This window comes from Scardinius erythrophthalmus, assembly GCF_964197995.2.
Source record: "Scardinius erythrophthalmus genome assembly, chromosome: 6".
Classification (NCBI taxonomy): domain Eukaryota; kingdom Metazoa; phylum Chordata; class Actinopteri; order Cypriniformes; family Leuciscidae; genus Scardinius; species Scardinius erythrophthalmus.
The window spans coordinates 25,618,142-25,632,119 of record NC_138226.1 but is presented as its reverse complement, the minus strand read 5'-3'; positions in this window follow the sequence as shown (position 1 = coordinate 25,632,119).

The following is a 13,978-nucleotide window of genomic DNA, read 5'->3' as shown; positions in this document are numbered from 1 at the left end:
TTTCACTTCCACTCTCTCTCTCTCTCTGGCCCAAAATCATCTCTCATACAACAGAGCCATCGGCCTCAGAGCCTGAAATGATAATATATTCCAGCCACAAAGCCATCCGAACAATGCTGCCTAAAGAAAAGGCTCTTGCTGCCTTCCTGAGCAGTGCCCAGCCTCAGCCCTGTGTTTTGAGTTTCCCCCCTTCTTTAAATGACAAAGTAAATCCTCCTGGCAACCCCCTCTGAGGGGCCCCCACCCCCCTTCCTTACCCCCCGAGTGCCTAAGCAGACCAACAAAAGGGCCCATTTGCACGGTGTGAAGGTATAATGCAGTTATTAGTGTGGAGAACTCCAGAGGGTCAGAGGAGGGGAACCACCCTCCTGCCCCGGGACAATGCAGGAAAGTGGACAGAGCCAGGGGGCTTGGGTGCTGGTCATCTCAACTTTCTTCTGACTTTCATGGAAGCGCTGTCTGAATTACGGCTTTATAATTATATTGATGCAAAATGAAAACTCTTTTTATTCTGATCCATTTCACAATTTCACACAAATAGAAATGCAATCCATTTTGTTACAGAAAACTGATTGCCTTTGGAACTGAGAATATCGCCTAGTAAAAAAATACATTGAAGGGAGATCAAAAATATCTAAAGAGCCAGATGCACTGTAGATAATTAAATTCTAAATACTTTTAGAACAATCACTTTATTTTAGAATATACACCACCGTTCAAAAGTTTGAAGTCATTAAGACTTTTTTGAAAGATTAATAGTTTATTCAGCAAGCGTTAAATTGATCAAAAGTGACAGTAAATACATTTATAATGTACTTACAAATATGTTTGCTCTTTTGAACTTCATATTCATTACAGAATCCTAAATAAAATGTATCACAGTTTTCACAAAAAATATTAAGCAGCACAACTGCTTTCAACACTGAAAATAATAAGAAATGATTCTTGAGCATGAAATCAGCATATTAGAATCATTTCTGAAGGATCATGTGACACAATAATGCTGAAAATTCAGCTTTGCCATCACAGGAATTAATTACATAGAATTAATAGAAAATGGTTATTTTACATTATAACAATTTTTCACAATAAAACCGTTTCTACATTACTGTTTTTACTTTTTGTTTAAAGAAATGCAGCCATGGTGAGCAGAGACTTTTAAAGACATTAAAAAATCTTGCCGACCCCAAATATTTGCACGGTATTGCAGCTTGATTGGAAACAACCAAATAAAATCTAGAAATGGTTAATATTAGTTTCACTTTTTGTGTATGCTCAAGATAAGCAGTTTTCACTACATCTGTATGTGGTTTCGGTAATCTGATGTCAACTTTTCTGGACTCCTTTTACACTTAGTGCTGTCCACTTGTTGCCAACATGACAGAAACTAGCTCTTTTGGTTGTAGTCAATTTCCCATGGCTCTGGTCAGACTGAAGTTGTTGTGCATGTCTAAGACATCATCAGTCTTCATAACTGTGGGCTTAAAGACAGGTTAAAACCTCCATCCTCTGCCCTGAAGCTCATCCTGTCATTAACCCCCTTCTTTACCCTTCTTCCCGAGCGCAGAGACATCACTTTGATCCACGTCTCTGATCTATTACTATTTCACATTTGGTTAAGGTTCTTGTGACCTGAGAGGAGGCGCCAGGGCGATAAAGACTAAAGGCCGATCACACAGCACCTCATCAGTCTGACGCAGGGTCAGGTAACGTGAAAGAAACCTCAGATGCACATGGGGAACTCATCACTCGCTGCTCTCTGCTTACAACATGGCAAACAAATGCAACTCAAGATCCACCACCTTTTCAATACAACAGTTATCCTGAAAGATGGTCTCAGTACGAAGCAGGGTGTGGGACCGTAGTCTGCAGAATATTGAGTACTCCTTAGAAACATACAGCTTATTTATCATCCATAAGGCATGCAAATAACAAAGAGAGCGCCAGTAAAGCATTTAGCGTGTGGAATAAATCCAATGCACTCATCTGAACTGAGTAATGCTTTCAGCATTTGCAGAAAAAAAAAATTCTCTGGTGGCATTGCCTCTTCAATATGGATTTACAGAAAAAGCAATTATAACTGGTGTGTTCCACTATCCAAAGTTATTAAAGAAACAACTTATTTTTACACTGTGACAAAAAAAAATGAATATAAATGTAGTTCTTTTAACTGCTTTGCATTAGGAATATCCCTGCTAGACTCAAACATGGTGATAGAAAGGCCTTGTGAGCTCTTGACGAGATTCACACATGCCAGACGGAGCGTCTACAGGTCTGAGGCGTTTTGCTAGAGCCAGGTCATATGAAGAGACCTGGCCAGTGTCTGTTTACTGCAACAGAGCAGATTTACAATATCCAGCCTCCTATCTATCCTGGAATCCTTGGAATGCACTTTGGCCACCTTTACAGGCATAGCGCTATCAGGACAGGGGTTAAAACTCAGTCAGTTTATTGATAAAACAGACTCTCTCTCTCTCTCTCTCTCTCTCTCTCTCTCTCTCTCTCTCTCTCTCTCTCTCTCTCTCTCTCTATCTCTCCCCTCCACCATTCTTTTTTCTTTCTGCTTTCATCTAAGACATACTCAAGAATAGACTGGCCATTGGGACTTTTCCTAATGGGTCAGTTGAGTTGTGGGCTGGCTCTAAATTTAAAGAGATAGTTCACCACAAAAATTGTATCATTTAGGGTGCTTTCACAGTTGGTTCAATTGCCTGGTCCGAACCCTAGTTCGATTGTGTCATCATCAAAGCAGCAGATTTTTACCCTGTTGCTTGGTAATGACATTGCAGGAGAATTCGGCAAAATGCATACACTGTTAATGCAAACATCGTATTTAATTAAAAATAGTAAATTGACCTTAATCATTTTTTTTCAACCTGCTATTAACACTCACCTTTAGTAAGTTACTTGTACTTTGAGGTTGAAAAATCGTACCAGCTCAGTCTACTTGAGCTGGATTCATTTAGAAAAAGTAAGTTTTATGATCTGTGGGCATGCGCAGATCAGTCCTCTCTACACTAGACGGCGATATATGGCCACGCCAAGACTCGCCCTTCAATGGCTATTGGCTGAAGGTGAAAACCGTAATTTTAAGCCACCATTGTGGTGATTAGTGTTTGTTTTAGTTGGGCTCTTGACCCTTATATCATTAATTTAACCTTTTGTTTGGCTGCTGTACCTTTGGCTGAGTTATAACAGCATATAACGACACTTATATCTACATGCCGCAAATGTACTGCAAATGTTTTAAAGAACACGGGAGTCAACTTCTGCTAAAGGCGAACAGAAATTATATATATATTTTCTCTGATTGCGCTGCATCAGTCACGATTCTCAGTAAACAGTTTTATCAAATCCTCAATAGAACTGCTATTGAGATACTGCTATACTTCTGCGATTTAGTACAATTGCATATCAGCATATCAATGCAATGAACCGTATTGGAGTTCACATGAACGTACCCCAGACAACCATTTTTAGGCGGACTCGGGTACAGTTCAGACAGCGTTCACATCATTCAAAAGAAACCAAACTCTGACGTCAATCGAACTAGAGAGCGCACTAAAAGTGCTGGAGTGAAAGCATCCATAATCATCCTCATGTTGTTCCTGTATGACTTTCTTTCTTAAGTGGAACATTAAAAAAAGATATTTTGAGAAATGCCCAACCCGATTTCATGAGGTGGTGATTTCATATGAATTTGTACGATGTGATTCTTATGGAAACGTATGATTTTTTAGAAAAAACTTAAACATGAAGGTCCACTCCTAAATCTAACCGCCAGTGGGGCATGAGCAGATCATACGAAAACAAATGAATGAGACTGTACAAATAACCGCCAATCTAGCAAAACGCAAAATAGTTACAAATTGCCATTAAAGAGTGTGTAGGAAATATCTCTGGGCTAATTATTTTGTTAATACAGTGGAAGTCAATGGTAACTACAGCTGTTTGGTTAACAACATACTTCCTTTGCATTCATACAAGACACGAGAGTAAGTCAATGACTTACTGACCACTTTTGGGTGGACTATCCCTTTAACACATTAATTTAATACAATTAGCAATTAGTGAAACACAGCACAGATTTCTCACAGATTCAATAGTTTTTAAAAATTTTGTACGTAATTCAGACATGTTAAAATACTGTGAAAATCAATACACACTAGATGAAACATCAAGCAATATTTTGTATTACACGCATGTGTGCTAAAATAGTAGAGGATTATCTGCTGTGGATTGTGATGGGCTGGCATTGGTCCTTGGCTGCTTTTTACTCCTCCCTGAGGTACAGAAGCTGTCAGAAGTGTGGAAGAGAAACAGGGTGAGAGACTGAAGTGCTGAGAGTAAGAATGGATTTTAAAACTTTCAGTCACGGCAGTCAAACTTTCTTTCCAGAACAGTCCAAATGTGAGTCAAACACCTCCTGCAGCAACACTAGAGCAGTAATCTTCTAATCTGGTTTGCAGAGTTCATCTCAATTTTGAGTGTCATACAAAAACAGAATGGATGACAAAAAAATGTAGAAATAAGCCCTGATTGCTTTTGGTATTTAGGGGTAGATTAGTCGTCATGGAAATTTAGTTAGCTGCTCTATGCTTCAAGTATAATCTGGGAGCAGTGCAAATAAGAGGGGTTAAAACTGGAGCATCGGCAAACAGACAGAGACAGTGGCAGGCGAGAATCATTCCATTAGAGAACAACAACAAATCTTCGATGGTCGTCATGGAAACTGGAGACCTGTCATACGTGTTTTGGAGTTGTGAACATGGGAAAATTATAATGAAACCACATGTGATCACAAACACACACACATGCAGATACACGACACAAACAAAAGTTACACAAACCACAGGAACCAAACATAGCGGTGGCACACTTTTTGACTGGGTTATTCCTAAACTTCTAAAAATAAAGGTTCTTTGCAAAAAAAAAAAAAAAAAAAAGTAGGCCTACAGCAAAGAAACCTTATCTTATTGGCTGTATGAGTTCTTATCTTGAGATCGCTTTATGGACTTTTGGAGAAAAAGTTGATGCTACATTATTTCCATCAGATGCATGTGCTTCTAATGGGCTCTATTATTTCTGCAGTATTAATGCTGCCTTCACGTGCTATAGGAAATTTCCTACTTCCCACTTCTAAAGTCATGATTATCGCGTTCAAGTGCTCTTTTGTCGGACAGAACAGGAATCATGGAAGCAAAAATCAAGCGTATAGCGTCAGTTCTGGCAGGTCACATCAGTAAAGCTCGAATCAGCTGATCCACCACGTCTACCTATAGTAGACATACCTTGGAGTAAACATATAACCCCATTTGGAGCAATGGGAATCCGGATTTGGCAATCTGGAAAAGTGTGTATCTGGATCAAAGTGATCCAATCCTATTTTGCTTTGAAAAACCAGCACAAAAGTCAGATGTATTACCTGATCCTAGATTCCAAATCTAGATTTTTCTGATCCAGATTAAGCTTTTTGAACATCTGGGCCTAGAGTATCAAAATTATCCCAGAGTTTCCCCATTGATAAATATGACTTGAGAGGGTGATTTGTCCAATTTTTAACCATGAAATTCGTAGGCTATTGACGATAAGTCTGATGCATGTGAAGACAGAATTAGTCTTAGTGGCCACCACAACTTTCGGTGCAGAGCAGTGTATGGAAATTATGATAAAATTAATAAAAAAATAATAATAATCTTGAGGAAGTGTCTGTAACACGACAGGACAAAGCAATGTTGATACAATCACCTTTACAATAAAGTACTAGCCTACAATGTTATGTTTCAATATAATATACTAAAATTATATGTTTACTGTAGGCTAGTTAATAATATATAGAATATATCTACTACAATATAATTGGTTGTGATCTAGCCTACAGTTATTAGAAATAGCCTATGACAGAGAGAGCTTTCACAACACCGGAAGCTAGTGTAGCACTGAAATTGCAGCAGCCTGCAGGAGGCCAAGGCCCTGTCCCAAATGGCGCACTTCATGCGGACTTTCGGTCTCGTGGACTTGATTTGCGCGTGCTCGCTGAGTCTACGAGTCCGTAGGCCGTCCCATTCAGCATTTTACCGCTCTGAAGTGTGCTCATTAGCGCCCCCTTTGTACCCTTGAAGCGGTCTTCCGCGAAGCCCGCATAGAAGCAGGCTTCACGCACTTTAACTACCCAGGAATCCTTGCGAAAGGCCAATCAGACAACGGATGGGAGGAGATTTCACTCACGGATAATTGTTGACATGGCTGAGAAGAAAATATTACGTTTTTTATGACCTAAATGTACATTTTACCAGTTGTTACCTACATACAAACATTATGGTCATCGACCAGTGGTTGATGTCTCAAACATAATAATAGCGCGTTTAATAATACGATCGCATTATGATTCATTAAATAAATAGAACCAAATGTCAGGGCTTTACTGAGTCATATGTAAACATAGTAGGCTATGAATATTGAAACCTGTAAATTCATCTAAAACTCATGCACATTTTCATTATGTTTTAAAATTGCAATCTTAGTTCAAATGTAACATTATGTATTATTATGTACGTTCTGTATACATCATTTAAATAAGCATGATATATCTATTGTCTAATGCCCAGGTGATATGCACAATATCAAAATATAGAACTGTAAAATTAGGCTGTGTAGTTGACATTGAGATAAGACGTTGGAGCGCAAAAAATGTGATTTCTCCTGTCCAACAACAACCAGGCCGGTAATATTTCTGTCAGTAAGGTTATTTTTCACTCTGATGTCTCAGTCTTTCACTCTGACTTTTTCTGTATGATGGGTAAATATCATATTCACAAAGCAAGATACCTTAAATTCAAACCTAGTTGCAAATTGTTTGCTTATGATTTACAGTTATTCTTCACTTCAAAAAATCCCCTAAAGATAAATAAATCTTTAATAAATCTTATAATAAAAGAGCTTCGAAAATATCCTGTATTATAGAACAAGTTTTATATAAATTGTAAAAATATTTTATTTACTGTTATATTTACTTTCATTTTCTCTGTATCCCCACATGTTCATGTTCATTGTTTTGTATTATTTCCATTGTAATGATTTATATTGTAATGCAAAAAAACAAACAAAAAAAAACAGGCCGTTATTTCCGGCATGCTGATCGAGTCTGTCCCAAAAATACCTCTCAATGCGCCCTCGTGGACTGGCGCCAAGGGCCCTATAGGTCTGCACTACATGACGTCACCAAAGTGTGGACTCTGAGGAAGTCCACAAGTCCGGAGTGTGCCATTTGGGACAGGGCCCAAGTGTGCTACAATTCAAGCATTTTAACAGGGATGTCTTTTAACTTAAAAAATAAAAACAAATACATAAATAAAACCTGCTGTAATCGATGATAGCCGACTTGGAGACTTTAGCCAAATAACTAAACATGTCCCCTTTTTCTACTAACCGCGCCGCTTTGGCATTACCACAACATTACTACCTGTTTAAGTGAAAGCGAAGCAAGTTCGGCACCTGTTTTAAAACGCGTTGAAGCTCTCAGCTCTCTGCAGCGATGAAAAACCTCTCCTCTTGCTCCTGTTTTGGTGACTTTATTCTCCTCTGTCTTCCTATTTCGTTTAGGATGTTTTGCTGTGTTCGTCGTTGTTGACAAGAGAAATCCGGCTTTGCATATGGACTGATTCCTGTGAACGCGCAAAATGATTGACAGGCAGACAGCGCCTCAAAATCCTTTTGATTGGCTATCAAAGACTATAACAGAGGCAGTTTTATTTCATTTTACAGAGAAAAATAAAAGCATTTTAATTCTTAGCTCAAAAAATGGCACCAGACTAAAAATATTTGGGGGGTAATTGGAACCTTTATTTTAGTCAGCAAACATGACATGAAAATTCACCCTATCTTCTATATGTGCGTGTAACAGATTTTATTGTGAATGATTCATCCATTAGAACTAAATCCACTTGCATCATCCCATGGACGCACAGAGAAAAACAAACCCTCATGACAGAGAAAAGTGTGGAATGCTCAGAAATGAAGAGTTAGAACAGAAGAAAGAGTAAAACAGAAGATTTGAAGATAAATAAAACATGGGTACCTGTCCAGAATTTAGATGTCTTTCCCCTGCCTTTTACCTGTCAGAAGGACTAAAAAGCTTATTGAGGTTATATGGCCCATCTCTCGCAGGGATCTGGCCCTCCCTGATCCACTATCCTGTGACACAAACCCTTCCCTCATCCATCCACATCACTACCTTTCCTGTGACATCACTTCTTCCTCGTTCATTTGAAAGGTTAGGTGTCTGAACAGTGAACAAAGTGGATGTTTGGAATGAAAGGAATAAAGTGATAGAGTGGCTTTTAAATTCCAACCTAATTCCAGAAACTGAATTAAAATTAAATTGAGCAGGATACAGAACTGCAGTGTGAATCTGAATGTAAGGGGGTAAAATAGATTGAGATAGATAGATAGATAGTTCAGAAAGTTTGAAAATGTGATAGTATCTGACCCCGTTTCTGTGCAGCTTCAAGGGTTGTGCACTATTACTGGGATCTGTCACAGTCAGCACTGAAGATACACATGAACACATACACTATGTTTTTCAGAGTGGAACACAGCCAGAGGGGTCGTAGCAGCACCCCAGCTCCCCTGGGGCTAATTACCATTACTTCCGCCTCAGGGGGATATTTAGCTAAAAGAATACTCCATATAAACACACACAGCTAACTATCGTTCTCACAATCTTGTATACAACATTCAAACGCCACATTCTGCCATGTTGAAAATCCACACACATGCACAACTCAGCAGCCATCACAAAAACATCTCCCAAGCTGCTTAAGCTGCATGAAACAGCAGCCATGTGGAGCGTAATGAATGCAACAGTGAATGAAACAACCCCATGCTCACCAACTCATCCCACAGGCCTCATCCCTTTATCCTACTTGTAGCTGCTGTCTTTTGTCTAGAAGTGTTAATATCCCTGACTGTGTAGCTCTAACCTCAGTAGTCCAGCTGTGAGGGGATCAATACCGTACCCCAGTTCTGCTCTAGGTTATGTAAACGCCTCTTGAACTTTACAGTAAAAACACCAGGCTCCATCCCTGAGCTCCACTAAATGTTTTTCTTTTTTTCTTAAAAGCCAACTATCTGACAAGGTGAGGCGGCATCCAAAAGTCTGTGTTGACTCTGCAGTGATCAGCTGGGAACATTGATTTTATGTCAAGCTAAGAGCCAAACCTGCCAGGCACAGTTGGACTGGCTGCCTCCTTCAAGTTGAACTCTCCCGCTTGGCTGTTTGTTTAAAGAGGCTGATCGATACAGACGCCCCTTAGCATCACCACAACACAAACAGCACCAGGGCAACCACATAACTCTTTCACAAGGGCTCCACATCTCCTCGGAGTGAGTAACAGGGTAATCTCATTAGAATTCATATTATAGATATTCATTAGTGATGTTTACACTTACATTTTTGTTTTGTTTGGATAGACACTAAAACTTTCCAAATCACCTGATAATTAATTAGTCAGAAGAGAAATTTTGTGAACGAGTCAATCTAATTGCAGAACATTCATTGATTTATTTACTGGAGAAACATTATGCATAGATATATGTTTCATTTAAACACACACACACACACACACACACACACACACACACACACACACACACACACACACACACACACACACACACACACAAACACACACACACACACACACACACACACATATATATATGAAATTAAATGAAATGCAGATGGGGCTACTAAAAAAGTGATAATATGCAAATTTTTTATTTGCAAACCATGTACAGCACCATTGCTGAGTATTTTCTACTTAAAACTGCAGTGAACCAAAGACAGTATCATAAACGCGGTTTGAAATCGCTGGTGTTTCTGATGTCACAAACTACCCTGTAACCAATCACGTCGACGCGTGATCGTCAACAGATGGATCTCTGAGCTGGTGTGAGTGAGTGGAGGCAGGGCTAATTTGCATATTTATAGAACAGCGTATACTAAATGAGGCTAAATGAGTTACATTCAAGCTGTTTTAAGGCATTTAAATTAATATTTAAGATATTTAAATATGTCATTTTGGTGGTCAAATATGAGTTTTAAGGGATACAATTATTGACTACAGGGGGACTTTAAATTTATTGGTCACATTTTAGGGTCTAATTCTCACTATTAACTTACTATTAACGGTGACTTTTGCCTCAGTGAACTCATAATGACTGATTATTAATAGTTAGTAAGGTAGTTTTTAAGTTTAGGTATTGGGTGGTATTAAGGTATGTAGAATATGGTCATGCAGAATAAGGCATTGATATGTGCTACTAATAAACAGCCAATATCCTAGTAATATGCTAATAAGCAACTAGTTAATGAGAATTAGTCCACAAAATAAAGTGTCACAGTGCTTTAAATACATGTAATGTCATTAAAATTAAAATTAATTTTATGTAGTAAATCATGATGAAAAAGATCAATTCTGCCATGAATTCAAAATAACATAAACCTTTGTGTGTTTTATACAAATAGATGTTGTAAATATGTTTATTCTATATGTTTCAGTTTCTATGCAAAAGTGATGCTTGTTTAAAACATACTATACACTGTACACATTTCAGATTTTTTTTATTTATTTAACATTATTACAACCAGACATATTGCACAGACAAAAGTTAGTATTACACATTACAACTATTTACAGTGTATGTACAAATACATTTGAAGGTCCCACTTTATATTATGTGTCTTTACAACTAACATTTAAATTATAGTTTGATACAAAGCACTTATTGTGTACATACATGTTTTACATTGTACTTATATACAGTATAATTACCTACATGTAATTAAATCAGATATTATCTTCTGTAATTACATCTTTAATCACACAGTTGCCCCTCCCTTACCTTTTAGCCCACCCTTAAACCTACCCATACCCCCAAACAGGGACAGCCCTGATCTTACCCGTATCCCACCTCAATAGCAGCAAAAGTGTTTTGCAATACAACATAAACTCAAGAAATACATTGCACTTATTGTTTGATGCAAGTACATAGTTAAATACACCTAATTTAAAGTGTGACACATTTGGATTCTAATGAGGTCACATTGGCTATACAAGTAATCAGAGAAAGACAGCAGCACACACAATGCGGTTTGAGATATGATTGAGATACGTTCTCCTCTACAACCCCCCTCTACAGTTGAAAAATGTTTGGAGCAGCTGTTTCCTTCAGACCTTTGATTCAACTTGGCTTATGCAGCTGTCAGGGTGCAAGAAATGATACTTATAGAAATATAGGACAGGCACTTCATTGTTTAATCACATGTTCCTCTGCACTGAAAGACTCTAGCCAGAGACCTGATCGAGTGAAATGAATTTAAAAATCCAGGTGCTTCAATCAGACAGCATCAAGACCAAACAGTAACACACGGCACATACACACTCTTTCTCAGTGAAAACAGAGGAAGGTCCCCTCCTGCTAAAGTGCAGCACATATTGAGGTCCTGTACTCCCAGCCAGCCAATGGGTCGCCTTGTTTATTAATCCTGTGTAAGAATGCCACTTTCAAACAGCACTGAGCTCCCAGAGGTGCCCTGGCCTTGCTTTTTTTCTGACATGTGATAAACACAAGATGGCCGCCCCCACCCCAGTTGGTTTACATAAGACTGTTAAAACATCCCTCCGCCTCTTGCCCTCTACACCGGCAGCACGTATCCTTCACAGCACAACCCCAGCAGCCAGAAACAGCCTACTCGCTCATTTGCTAGCAGACCATACGTGCTGCGTATTTGTACTGCATAAATCATCCTTTCATCACTCAGTTTCTCCTGGCGGCCATGTTTTTTTTCCAGGTTTGTGGAGGTAGCATACCTCTGCCCTGTACTGTAGCGGCTCTGTAAACCATTGACGGATCCAGTCCAGCTGGCTGGGTGAGCAGCCCTCTCCCTGACATACTCGCCCTCTTCTAGTCCACTCCAGGCAGGCTGACGGGTCCTAGCCCTCATCTACCACCTCCGCTGACCAAAAAACAGCCTCTTTTTTATTCATCTCCTTTTTCACTCACTGACTCTGTGAAATTAAAACCTCTGTGGGAGGAAAAAAATGAAGACTTGCAGTAAATGAAAGTAGCAACACATGGCTTGTGATGAAGACTACCCTTGTGAACATTTTTGAATGTATTGAATGTGCAAAAAAGTAGTGCAGACATTGTTAAAATAGTCCATGTGACTACAGTGGTTCAACCTTAATGTTATGAAGAGACGAGAATACTTTTTATGTCACATGGACTATTTTAATGATGTCTTTACTACCTTTCTGGGCCTTGAAAGTAGTAATAACGTGGCAGTCTATGGGGGGGGTCAGAAAGCACTCGGATTTCATCAAAAATATCTTCAAAGATGAAAGATGGTCTTACAGGTTTGGAACGACAACAATTGAATTTTTGGGTGAACTATATCCCTTTAATGATTAACAATGCTAAAGCACAAGTAAAATACTTACAATTAAAATAATTATAATTTTAACTGTATATTCGTTTTCATTTTAACTTGAATTTTATTGCTTGGTTTCACAAATAGGGCTTAGATTAAGCCAGGATTAGGCTTTGGTTCAATTATGATTTTTAAGTGGCTTTTATGAACATGCCTTAGAAAAAAAAAAAATTACTGGTGTGCATCTTTCATGGGACTAGGCTTAAGCCGTGTCTGTGAAACCAGGGACATAAATGTACCAAATTGCATCTCGATCATTACAAATGTGTAATTTCAATAAAAATTTCAAGTTTCAATAAAAATGACATTATAGTATATTTTAGTTTTTAGTTTACCTAAATGCTTGTCAGTACATTCAGCAGTACATTTTAATAATTTTTTTAAAACGAAATAATATTCCATATAAATATTTACTTAAGTGGGTCAAAAAAGGTAACTCTAAATGTAAACTATTTCCATTTAATACAACTTTTAACTAGAATACATTTTTATTTAATTGTAAATAGCATAAAATTAAGTGTCAGGAAACATTACATTAAGTTCGTACTTAAGTAGAGAAGTATATTATTTTAAAGTATATTATTTCCGTGTAAGTTCTCTTTTTATGTATACTTTTTTTCACTAGTGTAATACCACAACCATGTCACAATTAGATAACATCTATTACAAGACACTTAACTTGTATACTGAGAAATAACTGGATAAACTGGAAAAATATACTACTAAATCTACTACAGATATGTTATTTAAAATAAATATGGGGTGATCCGTATAAATAGGTTTGCATATTTATTTAACTGAAAGTTGTAGAAACTTAGTGCCAAAAATCACTAACCCTGTTGAAAAAAAAAAAGCTGGATCACTGGTCTTCCAGCCTGGTCAGGTTTTAAAGGGGTTTTGACCAGTTGGCCACCCAGCTAAACTAGCTAAACATCAGCTTGACAACATGAAGACCATCAGCTTAAACCAACAAACGTTACAGTTAAGTAACGTAAGTGTGTTTGCAGCCTGCAGACCGCTTCTTTCATTTCGCCTTTGATGAGCCCACGTTTCTCTAAACTGTTTCCCTTAAAATGTATATTGCCAGACGACTGTGTTTAGGTTAACGGTATAGCGTGTTTATATGACGAGTACATCTTCCATTGTAGAAAAAAGAGAAAATCTTGCTCTGAATCAAGGGATTATAGGACAGACGCCTGCTCTCTGACAGCTGGCCACTTGAGTTTTACAAATGACAGACAAACTCCATCAGTGGAAAGTTTTAGAAGTATGTCGACCAGAACAGGAGGGGGGGGAAACTGTGCACATGCAGGGTCAGGAAGAACACACTACGAAAAAAGCAGGAGGAAAGAGTGAAAGATAAGACGAAACTAACTTGTCAACTCACAAAATATATACATAAACATGTCAAAAAGGGAGTTTACGAGTAAAGTGTGTTCATACCACTAAACTGTGTGGCAATAAAACATCTTAAGCATCACATTC